Source organism: Bos indicus x Bos taurus, chromosome 1, assembly GCF_003369695.1.
Source record: "Bos indicus x Bos taurus breed Angus x Brahman F1 hybrid chromosome 1, Bos_hybrid_MaternalHap_v2.0, whole genome shotgun sequence".
NCBI lineage: Eukaryota > Metazoa > Chordata > Mammalia > Artiodactyla > Bovidae > Bos > Bos indicus x Bos taurus.
Window position 1 is genome coordinate 95,453,395 of NC_040076.1, and position 17,185 is coordinate 95,470,579.

Sequence of the window (17,185 nt, forward strand, 5' to 3'; positions counted from 1 at the left end):
CCCTCTTCTCAATGACCTTCCTGTAGGAAATAAGAAAATGAATTATTATGACATCATTCTCTATAGGTCTATAGCCCAAGGTCAAGGGTAGAGGGCAGGGCAAGTACAAAGAGCAGAGGGTAGCAAGTGGTCTGTGCAGAGCGCTTGAGGATGGGTCTCAACTGGTGGATCAGAGAACAACTTGTTTTGAAGCAGGGCTTCATTTTCATTTTGAAGAGAAACCTCCTACTTCAAATTTCTCTCAGGCCTGCTCTGCTCCCTTCAGCCTCAACCCCCGCCCTGAACCACAAACTCTCTGCTATCAAAGTTGGGTTGTTTACTTAACAAGAGCCTAGCAGAGAGCTAGACAAAACCACATTCGGTTGGTCCCCTGTAAAAGAGTTCTGAGGAAGTCCTATGAGGTTCTCTATGCCACCAACATTAGTCGGCTTACAGAGGACAGAGGAGCACTTGTGAAATGAGACATGAAACAAAAAGGAAATGAGAAAAGGAAATGAAGTTCAGCAGGCAGGGCACTGCCATTTTGGGTTCACTTTTCAGAAAATCTGCCTTATCATTTACCTTCTACATAAACCTGTCTCTGAAACAGACTTCATTCTGAGTTCCATCTTTTCTTATTCAAGCAGGAGAATTTCTGTCTCCGTAAGTTGAGTAGGGTCAACACATTAAAAAGGAAAACAAAATGAAATGACTATGGCAAAGAATGCCTGTTGTGTGGGAAAAAAATCATGAGGATGGAGAAAGTCACCCATGGGCCATTTGGAGATCATTTAGATAGTTGTCCATGCCTGCATGCACCCAGAAGCAGATTCCTAATCTGTGTGTGTGTTTTTTTTTTTTTTAACAGATGTCTGCTAGGTACACTGAGAAAGCCTGGGCCACCCCTGCTAGGGTGCAGAGGAGGGAATGGCCTTGGAAAGGGGCAAGGGCCTTAAAGTCAGGTAGGCCTAGATTCTAGTCCTGCTCTCTGCAGTAACTCAACCTGTCTCAGCATGTTTTACCACCTCTACAATGGAATTATGGGAATCCCAGGTGGCATAGTGGTAAAGAATCCACTTGCCAATGCAGAAGATGCAAGAGAGGTGGGTTTGATTCCTGTGTAGGGAAGATCCCCTGGGGAAGGAAACGGAAACCTGCCCCTGTATTCTTGCCTGGAGAATTGGACAGAGGGGCCTGGCGGGCTACAGTTAAGGGGGTCACAAAGAGTCGGACATGACTGAGCATACAGACAGACAGACAAAATGGAACAGTAATTCTTTCCTGTTGAGATTAGAGATAATGTTACAAAGTCAAAATTCAGAAATTATAGAGCACATAAATCAGCATCTGGCAAGAAAATAGGAGATGCTCTGTAAATGAAGGTGGTCCATCCAACTATCCATTTATTTATTTTTAATCCCCTTTTCCTGCTTTTTGCCAGATTTGAATAACAGCTAACAGTGTCAAGCTACAAACAAGAAATGGAGTAGCCATGAGAGATTTCACTGTAAAGAATCAGCCTCCTTCAGAAAACATCAGTTCCAGAGGAATATTCCATGCCTCCAGGGAAGTGAACACACAGGTGCATAATTTAATATTTCCTAACCAGGCAAAGCCAAAGAATGCTCAAGCTACCGCACAATTGCACTCATCTCACGTGCTAGTAAAATAATGCTCAAAATTCTCCAAGCCAGGCTTCAGCAATATGTGAACCATGAACTTCCAGATGTTCAAGCTGGTTTCAGAAAAGGCAGAGGAACCAGAGATCAAATTGCCAAGATCCTCTGGATCATGGAAAAAGCAGGAGAGTTCCAGAAAAACATCTATTTCTGCTTTATTGACTATGCCAAGGCCTTTGACTGTGTGGATCACAATAAACTGTGGAAAATTCTGAAAGAGATGGGAATACCAGACCACTTGACCTGCCTCTTGAGAAACCTATATGCAGGTCAGGAAGCAACAATTAGAACTGGACATGGAACAACAGACTGATTCCAAATACAAAAAGGAGTACGTCAAGGCTGTATATTGCCACCCTGCTTATTTAACTTCCATGCAGAGTACATCATGAGAAACGCTGGACTGGAAGAAACACAAGCTGGAATCAAGATTGCCAAGAGAAATATCAATAACCTCAGATATACAGATGACACCACCCTTATGGCAGAAAGTGAAGAGGAACTAAAAAGCCTCTTGATGAAAGTGAAAGTGGAGAGTGAAAAAGGTGGCTTAAAGCTCAACATTCAGAAAACGAAGATCATGGCATCCGGTCCCACCACTTCATGGGAAATAGATGGGGAAACAGTGGAAACAGTGTCAGACTTTATTTTGGGGGGCTCCCAAATCACTGCAGATGGTGACTGCAGCCATGAAATTAAAAGATGCTTACTCCTTGGAAGGAAAGTTATGACCAACCTAGATAGCATATTGAAAAGCAGAGACATTACTTTGCCAACAAAGGTCCGTCTAGTCAAGGCTATGGTTTTTCCAGTGGTCATGTATGGATGTGAGAGTTGGACTGCGAAGAAAGCTGAGTGCCGAAGAACTGATGTTTTTGGACTGTGGTGTTGGAGAAGACTCTTGAGAGTCCCTTAGACTGCAAGGAGATCCAACTGGTCCATTCTAAAGGAGATCAGCCCTCGGTGTTCTTTGGAAGGAATGATGCTAAAGCTGAAACTCCAGTACTTTGGCCACCTCATGGGAAGAGTTGCCTCACTGGAAAAGACTCTGATGCTGGGAGGGATTGGGGGCAGGAGGAGAAGGGGACGACAGAGGATGAGATGGCTGGATGGCGTCACTGACTTGATGGACGTGAGTTTGAGTGAACTCTGGGAGATGGTGATGGACAGGGAGGCCTGGCATGCTGCGATTCATGAGGTCGCAAAGAGTTGGACTCGACTGAGCGACTGAAGTGAACTGAACTGAACCCTTTAGCTGTTAGTAGCAATGGGAAGTATAAAGGGAGCTGACTTTCTCCAGTAAAAGGAGGCTCCCACTCCTTCATTCACCCTAAATGTTTGCTTTGTGGACCATGCACTGGCTCTGAGGTATCCATTTAGCCATCTGCTCTTGCTGTCCTGTAGCACAGATCTGGTCAATTATCTACTTCTATGCTGTGTTTAATCATTCAGTTATGTCCGACTCTTTTCAACCCCATGAACTGTAGCCCTCCAGGCTCCTCTATTCATAGGGATTTCCCAGGCAAGAATATTGGAGTGGGTTGCCATTTCCTTCTCCAGGGGATCTTCCCATCCCAGGGACAGAACCCAGGTCTCCGGCATTGTAGGTGGATTCTTTACTGTCTGAGCCACCATGGGAGCCTTTCAACTTCTATAGATATGGTCATATCTGCTTCTATAGATACAGTTCTCTTATTCCCTCCCCTTTAGAAAAATGAGTTTTAATATTAATTGTCTCTATACTCTTTTTATTTTTATTTTATTAAAATAACATCTCTTTACTTATTTGGCCACACTTTGCAACCTTTGGGGATCTTAGTTCCCTGGCCAGGAATCAAACCAGTGCCCCCTGCACTGGGAGCATGGAGTCTTAACCACTGGGCCACCAGAGAATTTCCTGTCTCTATATTCTTGAAATGTACCTGTCTGGCCTTTCTTGGATGATTTTAAACCTTTGTTTATAACATTAATTCCTTTCTGATTACCAAAGTAATATTTTATTATTATAAAAATCTGAAAAATAAAACCAAAAAAAAAAAACAACCCTCAAAGAGGAAAGGAGCAAATTCTGCTAACTGCCCCACCTAGAAATGTCAGGCCTGCTAGCATCTCCCCAGCCTTTTTGTATCCAGCACACAGGCATTCTCTTTTTCTCCCCGCAAATGAATCCCATGATGCATATTATGGTATATGCTTTCTTTACTGTTGTTTAGTCACTAAGCCCACACACATACACACATATAGTATACATATAATCACCATTGTTTGGAGAAAACAATTGACACACATCACACTTATTTCACATAAATATTTGATGGAGTTCAGCAGAAGATTTGGAAACTAAAGACCTGCTGGGTGTGTCATCCTGTATAAATTATTAAATGTCTCATTTGTAAAATAGGACAGAAAATACTGCCATGAGCACTACACGAGAAGGTGAAAGCAAAAGCAAATCTAAACTCTAAAGTGATACACAAATGTGAAAAAAGCAAAGTTCCCTGTAGCCATAATAGGAAGATGTAAAAGATGCCAATTGTCCAAATGATTTTACTTTCCATAACAGAAGTTCCCAAGAATGAAGCGCCTGCATTCTTCTCTGGGTTTACACTGCTGACTGAGTCAGCCCCATGGCCTCTTCCCCCAGGCAGAGCCATTTCTGAGGCTGTTCCTGGACCTCAGGTATGGGCCAGTGGGCAGAACAGTCAGTTCACGAGCCTGACCATCTGACCCCAGCTTTACCAGCTGCCTTTGCTCAATGAGAGTATATATTTAACTTCTTAGTGAGTCATTCTCTAAGACTCCAAACTGGGACAGTCAGCTTTGTCATCTACTTCACTTGATGGCCAAGAGGAAGTTTTGATGATGACGGAGAGGAGGGATTTTATGACTCTGGGAAACACTTCCTCTGAACTGGTATGGCAGGGAGGGGCAGGGTGGTGCAGCGGTGAGTGTGCAGGAGTCAGGCCTGGGACACTTTGCCTGGTACCATCTCTGCCTGGTGGACTTCAGTTTTGTTACCTGGAAAATGACAAAATTTTTGTCTCTAAATGAGTTGCTTTTTTCAGCTTTAATTGAGGCATAATTGACAAACATAAATGAGTTAAATATAATAGTTATGTCTATTATATAGTGATTTAAATTTATATACATAACGTTGCTCCAAAATCATTGCAGACAGTGAATACAGCCACGAAATTAAAAGACACTTGCTCCTTGGAAGAATAGTTATGACACACGTAGACAGTGTATTTAAAAGCAGAGACATCACTTTGCTGACAAAGGTCTGTCTAGTCAAAGCTATGATTTTTCCAGTAGTCATGTACAGATGTGAGATTTGGACCGTAAAGAAGGCTGAGTGCCAAAGAAGTGATGCTTTCAAATTGTGATGCTGGAGAAGACTCTTGAGACTCCCTTGGACTGCAAGCAGATCAAACCAGTCAAATCTAAAGGAAATCAACCCTGAATATTCATTGGAAGGACTGATGCTGAAGCTGAAGCTCTAATACTTTGGCCACCTGACGTGAAGAGCTGACTCACTGGAAAAAACTTTGATGCTGGAAGAGATTGAGGGCAAAAAAAGAAGAGGGCAGCAGAGAATATAATATGATAGATAGTATCACCAACTTAATGGACATGAATTTGAACAAACTCTGGGAGATGGTGAAGGACAGGGAAGCCTGGCATGCTGCGGTTCATGGGGTCTCAAAGAATCGGACATGATTTAGCAACTGAACAACAATGCCAACTAAGGCATCCCACCCCATCTCTTTTAACTTCTAGGCCATGCCTCACACTGTCCCACCTGCCTGGACCACCCTCCGGTCCTGTCTCAAACTCCAACTCTGGCCTCGTTCCCACACTGCTTTCTGAGATCAAGGAATATACTTCAATTTTATATTCCTAGGACCTAGTTAGTATCTGGAACACAGCTGGTATCTAATAAAGGTTTGTTGAATGGAGAAATAAATGATTAAATGAATGAATCTAATTAGTCATTGTGTGGCACAATTAAAACTTACATGAGTATCAGCTGACTCCAAGCCAGATAGGATTATGTATATACCAAAAGTGTCCAGCATGATGCCTGGGTCATATTAAGTGATATAGAAATGTCTGTTCTTCTCTTCTTTGCTTCCTTTCTCTCTTAAAACATTTTGCACAAAAACTCAAATACCAAATAAAGACCAAGCCAGGAGCCCTCTCCCAGAAGTTGAGGGGGGTGGTGGCAGTGAGGAGGGAGGTGTTGGTTGAACCCACTTCTTGGAAGCCTATTGGTGTGTGTATTCATATGTGCATAAGGAAGAAAAAAAAAGTGGGGGCTTCCCAGGTGGCTCCGTGATAAAGAGTCTGCCTGTCAATGCAGGAGATGCAGGTTTCCTGGATCAGATCCCTGGTCCAGGAAACTCCACACATGGCAGAGCAACTAAGCCCCTGTGCCACAGCTACTGAAGTCTGAGCAACCTAGAGCCCGTGCTCTGCAACAAGAGAAGTCACTGCAGTAAGCCCGTGCACTGCAATGACAGAGAGGCTGCCGCTCCCTGCAACTAGAGGAAAGCCTGTACAGCAACGAAGACCCAGATCAGCCAAGAAAAGAAAACAATACATCTCTTACCTGGCTGTTGGTGTCTAATGCCAGCACTACCTTGGAACTGGTGAGTGTGGTTTTTTTTTTTTTAAATATCAGCAATATCAATCTATTTTGACTCACTGAAGAAAGGTAAAGAATGATTTCCAGCCATCTACCTAAAAGTTATGGTTTCCAAGGGCATCACCACACTCAAAACAAGGCTCCGCCATCATCAAAAACAATTTATTGCTGGCTACTTAGAAAAGATTGATTTTCCTTTTATCTTATATTTTAATTTTCATTTCAAACTGCTTTAAATAAAAGTTTAAAATATTGTGACATTTGAAAGACTAGTACTAGCACCATGCAGAGAAGGCAATGGCACCCCACTCCAGTACTCTTGCCTGGAAAATCCATGGACGGAGGACGGAAGACGACTGAGCGACTTCACTTTCACTTTTCTCTTCCATGCATTGGAGAAGGAAATGGCAACCCACTCCAGTATTCTTGCCTGGAGAATCCCAGGGACGGCGGAGCCTGATGGGCCGCTGTGTATGGGGTTGCACAGAGTCGGACACGACTGAAGCAACTTAGCAGCAGCAGCACCATGATCATCCATATATCTACTACCCAGAAAAGGGTTTCGAAGCCTCAGGACTAGGACATTTGCATCCAGATAATTGTCTGTTGTCAGGGACTGTCCTGTGCACTGTAGATGTTTAGCAGAATTCTTGGCTTCTACTTACTACATGCCATAGCAACACCACCCCTAACTTTGACAGCCAGAAATGTCTCCAAACACTGCCAGATATTTCCTAGGAAGCAAAATCATTTCCCCCTGCCTCCCTCCCCATTTAGAATCACTTAGATCAAACAGTTACCATTTTGCTGTATTTGCTTTATTATGCAATTTTTTAAAAAACATTGAAAATAAGTTGCATGCTGGCAGTTTACCTCCATATACTTTAGCAGGCATTTCCTAAATTTAAGAATCTTGACCTGCATAATTTACCATTACACATTCAAGAATATTTAGAAATCTCCAATATTATCTAATACCCAGTCCACAGGCTACTTGTACAAAGCAGTACTGGTCTTTGAGTCTGGGAAAGGAAGATATACTTACTGATTAATTTTGGTCCTATATCTGAGAAATCAATGATTATATAGTTGTTTTTGTTTAGGTTTGGACAAGATATTTGATTTCAAATGGCTTCTCTTACCTTCAGGGTTCTGGTCAAGGTTTCATGATCAAATTACGGCATGGTTGAATCAGACTCTTGGTGATTTTAAAAAAAATAACAAAAATGAAAACAAAGTCCCTTTAAAAAACAAACCATGGAGCACATGGATTGGCTGGCTGTACACATTAGTACTTTCAATCTCTAGATACTTTCATTTTCTCTCTCCATCATTTCCTCCCTCACGTTTTTAAATATATAGCTTTGACAACGGGTACACCATTCTACGTTTAATTCTTTTCTTTTATTTATTAGGCTGCACTGGATCTTAGTTGCAGCATGCAAATTCTTAGTTGTGGCATGTGGGATCTAGTTCCTTGACTAGGGATCGAACCTGGGCCTCTGGCCTTGGGAGCTTGGAGTCCCAAGTCACTGAACAACCAAGGGAAGTCCCTCTATGGTTAATTTTTATTTGACTCTTCATTTTCTTTGCCCCACGCCGTGTCTTTTATTCACAATTCTTTGCAAATCTATAGCTTTGGAAGATTTAAACTGTTACCCTCCTCTCACTTGCACCAAAGATCCTGTGATTTGCTGCAGAAAAATCATCCAGATTGATGTTTCGCTAAGTCCGGGTCCCTGTATTTACCTGGGCCTCACACAAGCTCCTATTTGCTTTCTATCTCCATGAGTGACACTAGCCCGTTTTGATTGCCCAAGGCTAAAATCAGGAGACATCCTGGATAGTCCTCAATCTCACTCTGGGTCTCCAACTGATACCAAGCTCTACAAGAGCTCTACTTTCTAGATGTGTCTCAGTCCCACATACTTAATACTCACTGCCCACATGCCCGTGTGACTGCAACAGCCTCCTAACCAACCTTTCTGCCTCCAGTCTTATATTTCTCTAGTCCATTTGACAGGAGGCAATCACCCTAATCCTTCCACTATGCAAATCTAACCCATCAATGGTTTGTTGTTATCCTTAGAATAAAGTCCAAACTCTAACTTGGACAGCTGTCCCTTTATTACCTGCCAACCTCTCCAGACTCATCACAGCCCTTTGCTCTCAGCACCACCCACCCACAGACTTAATGCTCCAAACACAATGTCCTTACTTAAATGCTTCAAATGAGCTACCTGGTCACTTTTCAAACTTTGGATATACAGTTTTCTCTGTCTGCAGATTAACGTCAAACACTGTCTTAAAATTGTTAGAAATTATTGTATATTCTACACTATGATAGGCCAAAGCCTCTTTTATTAATCATAGAAGTTCCTTATGGTTTATACTGATGTACTACTTCATACCTTTTTTATAAAAATAAAGTTTGGTGTGAAAGTGAAAGTCGGTCAGTCGAGTCCGACTCTTTGTGACCCCATGGACTGGCCATGGAATTCTCCAGGCCAGAATACTTGAGTGGGTAGCCATTCCCTTCTCCAGGGAATATTCCCAAACCAGGGATTGAACCCAGGTCTCCCTCATTGCAGGCTGACTCTTTACCAGCTGAACTACCAGGGAAGCCTGGTAGTTCGGTGTAGGAGTAATATATATTCATCCCAGAAAACTGAGAAAAGTATATATGAATGTTGTGTTTATATATGTAGATAGACATAGATATATAGATATATATAGACATATAGATATAGACATATAGACATAGATAAAGATAGATTTAAATAAGAGGGCCATCCTGTACATATATATTTTTAAACCAAACACTTTTATTTGTGTTTAAAGTTTTAGTTAATAATTTAATAAACATCCAATTATATGCTCCTCATAATCATAACAGTAGCAAACTGTAAGAAACCACCATGGCTTCACAGGAGAATTGTTTTTGCATTTTGAAGAACTTCCTGCAACATTCTAGCTACTTTATTATTTTTTTTTTATTGTGGTAAAATATTCATGACACAAAATTTACCATTTTAATCACTTCAAAGTACACAGTTCAGTGGCATTAAGTACATTCACAATGCCGTGTAGCCGTCACGACTGTCCATTTCCAGAACTTTTCATCATCTCAAACAGAAACCCTGTACCCATTAAACAGTGACTCCCCATTCCTCCCTTCCCAGCCCCTGGTAACTTGAACACATTGTAATTGTTTTCACTTAATTTTCCCACACCTTTAACTATTGTACAACTTAATTTTTAATTATTGCATATATCTGGTTGATTACATCATAATTTATTTAACTGGGCTCCTGTGTTAAGATTTTTAGATTATGTCCAATTCTAATTTTTCACTCTCAACACAATACACTGAACTTTCTTGCCTTATTGTTTGTTAAGCAGTTTTTATTTTCTCTAAGCCTAAGAGGATTCAGAATCAATCATGTTACTGCCACATTTAGGATGAGGAAATACTAGAGCAGTGAAACTACTCTGCATGATATCATAATGACGGATGTTATTATATACTTGTCCAAATACATAGAATGGACAACACCAGGAATGAACTATAATGTTAACTATGGACTTTGAGTGATTATGATGTGTGATGTGTCAATGGACATTTATCAATTGTAATAAATTCCCTTCTCCAGGGGATCTTTCCAATCCAGAGAACAAACCCAGTCTCTTGCATTGCAGGCAGATTCTTTACCATCTGAGCCACCAGGGAAGCCCACTCTGATGGGGGATATTGCTAATGGGAGAAGTTATATGTAGGAGTAGATGGTATCCAGGAAATCTCTATACTTTCTCCTCAATTTTCATATAAGCCTAAAATCACTCTAAAATTACCTTAATAAAAACAAGGAAATAATGTTCACATAGAGATTCTGTGTTGTCCAGTGTCTCAGAGTTAGGAAGGGGAGAGCTGGACCTGGTGTCCAGGGCCTCTAAGTCCACTCGACTGTTCTATCCTGTCTCTGACAGTCTCGCCATTTCTCAGCTTAGCAGAGATGGCAGTTTGGATAGAATGGAGTATCAAGGGACAACAAGCACGTGTGGAGATATGGCGGAACAGAGCTGCCAAGTCTGGATTAAGGGGGAAGAGTGCAGACTTAAGATAACACAGGCAACGGAGTTGTGAAATGCTCATGGCCAGCAAGTCAAACTGGAATACCCCAGGTCAAAGCAAGGGCAGGCAGTGACTAGGCTGTAACAAGCTCTGAAGGAAGCTATGACATAAGGACTGGCACTGCCCCACTTCCCAGCCCCCAAAAGTCCTCCACGTGAACAACGTGCCGGCTCACCCATGTACTATGTGCAACTGGATCATGAATAATAATCCTATTATTATCATGAAGTAATGATCCTATTTTGGGGACTGTTTTGAACAAATCTGATACCACAGACATTTAGACACAGTAAGATTAGGCAGGTTAGTTAAAATTCCAGTCATCTTTGCTTTTTGGCCGCACTGATGTTATCTTGGTGGGAAAACCCTAATAGTTAAAGCAGATTGTCTTTCGTGGATGGACCTAGGAGACAATCATACAGAGTGAAGTAAGTCAGAAAGAGAAAAACAAATCCTGTATATTGACACAATATATGTGGAATCTGAAAAAAATTGGTATGGATGATCTTATTTACAAAACAGAAATAAAGACACAGATGTAGAGAACGAACATATGGATACCAATGGGGTATGGCGGTGGGGCTGGAATGAATTGGAAGATAAGGATTGACATATATATACTATTGATAGTATGTATAAAATAGATAACTAATGAGAACCCACTGCATAGCACAGGGAACTCTGCTTAATGCTCTATGGGAAGGATGTCCAAAAAAGAGAGGATATGTATGTATGCATAGCTTATTCACTTTGCTGTGGAAACTAACACAATATTGTAAAGCAACTACAATCCAATAACATTTTTTAAAAATAAAGCAGACTATCTTTTGAACTTCAAACAATAACTTATAAGTATAATTTTTGTGTGTGAAAAAAAAAAAAAACATTAAGTCCAGAGTGGAAAAACACAAGGGATTTTTCAAAGCAAAGAGTTTCTGACTTTCTAACTTTCCAGCCAGTTAATGCTGACTTTTTGACATTTTCATTTACATAATTTTGCTTAATTTGAGTTTCTATGAAACCAGAGACTGGGATGAGGACTTGTGAGCAGGAAGCTTATTTGCAAAGTGATCCCAGGAAGCAGAAGTGTGGGAGTTGGGAAAGAAGAAACGCCAATTAAGTGCTTATTAGAAGTGGGTTTCTGCTGTGAGCAACTGTGGCTCACTACTGCCGGGTGTTTCTAAGGATGGAGTAGAATGCCCTGGAATTGCACAGGGCACAGGAGGCTGGAGACTGTCCGTCAACTTCCAGCTCTATGACTGAAAGTTCCGCCTTCTTACTCTCTCCTTCCCTGGCAACTCGGCTCTAGGATCTGACTCAGCAACCTTCTGTGGCTGTGGAAAAAGCCCCAAGGCTCAACACAGACCCTGCAAAGCTTGTGTACTCAAGGCACACACAGGAAATACATACATGGACTGGCCAATGCAGTTTCCCTGAAGTCAAGTGGGCTGATAGCATGTGGTTCAGAGAGCACTGGTGTCTATACCTATTACTTTTGTAACCAAATGTCTTCATTTAAAAACAAACCCAGCCAAACACACACACACACACACACACACACACACACTGAAGCGCTAAGTTGCTTCAGTCGTGTCTGACTCTTCATGACCCCAGGGACTGTAGCCCGCCAGACTCCTCTGTCTGTGAGATTCTCCAGGCAAGATACTATAGTGGGTTGCCATTCCCTTCTCCAGGGGATCTTCCCGACCCAGGGATTGAGCCCCCATCTTCTGCAATGCAGGCAAATTCTTTACCTCTGAGCCATCTGGGAAGCCCCAGCTACTGCAGAAAAGCAAATTAATATTTTAAATGTTATATTAAATTTGGAATGTATAACATGGTTATAATGAAAAAGATGGACAATAACAAGTGTTGACAAGAATGTGAGGGAGTAGGAACCCTCATATATTATGCAAAATAATATAGCACTTTAGAAAAGAGGTTGGTGGTTTCATAAACTTATACTTACAGATGGTCACCCAGCAATTCCACTTCTAAGAGGACTGAAAACATAGCTTCACATGAAAGCTTTTTATATGAATGTTCACAGTAGAATTACTCCTAATAGGCAAAATGGAAACAACTCAAATGTCCATCATCTGATAATTGGATAAACAAATGATAGTATATCTATGGGCTTCGCTGGTGGCTCAGACAGTAAAGAATCCTCCTGCAATGTGGGAGACCCAGGTTTGATCCTTGGATTGAGAAGATGCCCTGCAGAAGGGAAGATGCCACTCCAGAATTCTTGCCTGCAAAATTCAGCCATATAAGAAATATGAAGTACTGGTATATGCTACAATAAGGCTAGACCTTAAAAATATGATACTAAGTGAAAAAGGCCAGTAACAAAAGGTAACAGATTGTATGATTTTCTTAATATGAAATGTCCAGAATAGGCAAATCCACAGTATCATGCACAAAGATTCTACAGATGGAGACAACAAGTAGGCCAGTGGTTGCTGGGGGCAAGGGGTAGGAATAGGTTTTAGAAAAGGCATCCCTGGCTTCAATTTTACAAATTTTGAAATCTTGGGTGGTGTATTTAAAAACTCAGTTTCCTCAGCTGAGGGAATAATAACGTCAACCTATTGTGGAGATTCAGTTGGGCAATGTAATAAGGTATCTGACATGAAACACATTTAGTAAATAGTAATTATTATTATTATTATTATGGATAAAGAATACAGGATTAATAGAGCACAGGATAAGAGATACAAAAGCTCAGTTGAGAGTGGAGACAGAATCTTTGAGCTAGACTGTCTATGTTAATAAGTTGATCATTTAAAGCATCAAGGATTGCTTTAACTTGAATTTCAATTATCAATACCATAAAATGTGTTCACAGAAGTATGGAGAAAAAGTAGAATTAGTCTGGAGAACTAAGGCGAGCATAAAGATACTTTCTAAACAGTTTGCAGAGGGATTCTGTGGACTTTACAGGTGGAACTTCGGCATTACCCTTAAGACTTATATCAACAAGGAATTTCCATTGAGCATGCTCCTGGTTCAGTGCTCAGATAGGACATTATCTCATTTAGTTCACATGATAAAGCAGAGGAAAGTGTTATTTTTATCTCATTTCTCTAATCAAAAATGAATACTAATGAATACTTAGGTAAGTCAGAAAAAGAAAGAGAAATACCATATGATATCACTTATATGTGGAATCACCCTTATGGCAGAAAGCAAAGAGGAACTAAAGAATCTCTTGATGAAAGTGAAAGAGGAGAGTGAAAAAGCTGGCTTAAAACTCAACATTCAAAAATCTAAGATCATGGCATCTGGTCCCATCACTTAATGGTAAATAGATGGGGAACAATGGAAACAGTGACAGACTTTATTTTTGGGGGCTCCAAAATGATTGCAGATGGTGACTGCAGCCATGAAATGAAAAGACGCTTGCTCCTTGGAAGAAAAGCTATGACTAACCTAGACAGCATATTAAAAAGCAGAGACATTACTTTGCTGACAAAGGTTCATCTAGTTAAAGAGATGGTTTTTCCAGTAGTCATGTATGGATGTGAGAGTTGGACCATAAAGAAGGCTGAGTGCTGAAGAATTGATATTTTGAACTATGGTGTTAGAGAAGACTCTTGGACTGCAAGATCAAACCAGTTTATCCTGAAGGAAATCAGTCCTGAATATTCATTGGAAGGACTGATGCTGAAGCTGAAGCTCCAATACTTTGGCCACCTGATGCGAAGAACTGACTCACTGGAAAAAAATGATGCTGGGAAAGATTGAAAGCAGGAGGAGAAGGGGATGACAGAGGATGAGATGGTTGGATAGCATCACTGACTCGATGGACCTGAGTTTGAGCAAGCTCAGAGAGTTAGTGATGGACAGGGAAGCCTGGCGTGCTGCAGTCCATGAAGCTGCAAAGAGTCAGACATGACTGAGCGACTGTACTGAACGGAAATTATGACACAAACAAACCTATATCTATGAAATAGAAACTGATTCACAGACATAGAGAACAGACTTGTGATTGCTAAGAGGGAGGGGCACAGGGGAGGGATGGGTTGGGAGTTTGGGATTAGCAGACACAAACTATTAGATAGAGAATAGACAAACAGCAAGGTCCTACTGTAGAGCACAGAGAACTCTATTCAATATCCTGTGATAAACCATAATGGAAGAGTATGAAAAAGATATGTAAAATGGATTACTTTGCTGTACAGCAGTAATTAACACATTATTTCAATAAGATAAATTAGAAAAAACAACAACAACAATGAATACTTAAAAGACTAAGTAACTTTCCAAGGGTTGTACAGTTAGGAAGTGGCAGTGTCACCTGCCAAACCTAGGTCTTCCTAAGTCCATTGTGGGTGCTTTACAAGGAAAAGAGGGTGCTGCCAAGGAGGAGCCAGAAATGAAGACAAAGATGAAACTTGGGGATTTGAGTTCAGTTATGGACTTTCCCTTTGTAAGGCTGTATCTAGGACAGTGACTTTCCATACCTCCGGCATTTATACACAATGTGTCCACTGGGCATGACTCCAGGGGACCCCGTTTACACAGAACACATTGTGAACGGCAGAAGTCGGTGACCTGCCTCCATAGATAGCAAGGTGAGTGTGTGGGGGAGGCTGGAAGGCAGGAAAACACTGGGACCAGAAGCTGGTGAATGTGATAAGAAGCAAACTAGAAATAAAGGAAAGGGCTGACTGCGGCAGCCGGCTGAGGTTGGGAGCAGTAAAAGATGGGGGTTGGGACTGTCAGAAAAGGAAGGAAAAGTGGATACTTTGAGGAAAAGTAGGCTTGGGGAGTAAAATATCCTACAGGTCCACGGGCTCAGAAGGGCTGGGATAAGATAAGCTGGGAGCTCCAGGAGTTGGGAGATCAGGAGAGGAGGGAGAAGAAAGCCACAGGAGAACCTCACCCACTTTGCAGTTTCACCAAAGACTATTTCTGAGTCGTCAATTTTGCTATAGATGTAGATGGCAGGGTGCAAAAGAAAACAAATCAGCAACCGGTCTTTTTATTTAAAAAAGCAAGACTCAGGAAGTTTCCATGACTCAGTAATGAAAGTGATATTGTTTTTGAAGTGTAAAACAAATAAGGGGAATTTTCTTTCTGTAGTAGTTTTTTTTTTTTTTTTTTCACCATTTGGTTTTTTTAAAAAAATTAGAAATGGAACATATATAGTTCAATTATGGATGTTATTTCTACCCACAATTTAGCTCAGCACATGGTGGATTTCTCCATTGATTTTGAATTCTTAGGCTTTAAATGTTTCAACAGACCCCTGGAGGCCATTCTGCTGTTACAGCCATCACAGTGGAGTCCGACATGGTTTCACCAAGTCACCAAGTGAATGACTAGAGATAGGGCTGCTCATGAAATCCCAGATATTAAGGTTCAGTCCCCAATGAAAGTTATAATAATATTTAGAAGTGTGAAAAACCTAAAATCATATCTGAAAGTGTTCAGAAATTCTAAATAAGCTTTTTAAAAAAAGATTTTATGGAGGTAGAGGTAGATCAATTCAAAGACATTTGAGAAGATGTATTTGTGGTAGATTAAAACCTAATTATGCATTTGAATGGATCAATAATGAAACATTTAAAAATCTATAGAGACACTATTATATATAAAATAGAAAACTAATGAGAACTGACTGTATAGCACAGGGAACTCTACTCAATGCTCTGTGGTGACCTAAATGGGAAGGAAATCCAAAAAAGAGGGGAATATGTATACAGGTGACTGATTCACTTTGCTGTACAGCAGAAACTGACATAGCAGTGTAAAGCAACTACACTCCAATAAAATAAACAAAATTTAGAAGAGATATACACTTAAATATTTAGGGATAAAAGTTTTGATATGTGCAACTTGCTCTCAAATGGTTTAGCAAAAATAGATAAAGCAAACGTGGCAAAATGTTAAATTGATTTATCTAAGCAAAGGGTCGGAGAAGGCAATGGCAACCCACTCCAGTGTTTTTGCCTGGAGAATCCCAGGGACGGGGGAGCCTGGTGGGCTGCTGTCTCTGGGGTTGCACAGAGTCGGACACGAGTGAAGTGACTTAGCAGCAAGCAAAGGGTATTATAGCGTTCATTGTTTGTTCTTGCAATTTTTGTATAGTTTAATTTTTTAATTAAAATGAATATATATTTGAAAAAACCCTCCATCATTTCTTATAATTGCTTTTTTGTGTATCTGTGGCATGAATATTTAAGATTTACTCTATTAACAACTTTCAAGTATCTAACACAATATTATTATGGTCACCATTTTGTACATTAGATCCCCAGAACTTATTCATTTTATGACTGGAAGTTTATACCATTTGGCCAGCATCTCTCCATGTCCTCATCCTGCAACCCTTGGCAACCATCATTCTACTCTGTTTCTGCAAATTCGGCTTTTTGAATTAAAAAAAATATTTTTGGCTGCACCATGTGGGATCTTAGTTCCTTAACTAGGAATTGAATCTGTATCCTCTGCAGTGAAAGTGCAGAGTCTTAACCACTGGACTGTCAGCAAAGCCCCAAGTTTGGCTTTTTTAGGTTCTACTAATACATGAGATCATACAGTGCTTGCCTGTCTTTCTCTATCTGACATATTCACGTAGCATAATGCCCCCAAGGCCCACTCATGTTGTCACAAAGGACAGGCTTTCCTTCTTTCTCATGGCTGAATGATACTCCATTTTTTTTTCTTTTTTTTTTTAATCCATTCATCTGAAGATGGACACTTATGTTGTTCCCATATCTGGGTTATTGTAAATAATGC

General features: G+C 40.7%; 1 long non-coding RNA gene across 2 annotated transcripts in view; it reads right to left on the reverse strand.

Annotated features, from left to right (window-relative positions):
• Positions 1-17,185, reverse strand: part of LOC113892448 — a 105,988-nt gene that overhangs the window by 75,949 nt on the left and 12,854 nt on the right. The window contains exon 3 of one of the 2 annotated variants that reach the window (XR_003511057.1): positions 9,099-10,841. The exons of the other annotated variant lie outside the window; for it this stretch is intronic. This is a non-coding gene — a long non-coding RNA (uncharacterized LOC113892448). Of the gene's footprint in view, positions 1-9,098; positions 10,842-17,185 lie in introns of those variants that run through there. 2 annotated transcript variants of the gene reach the window in all.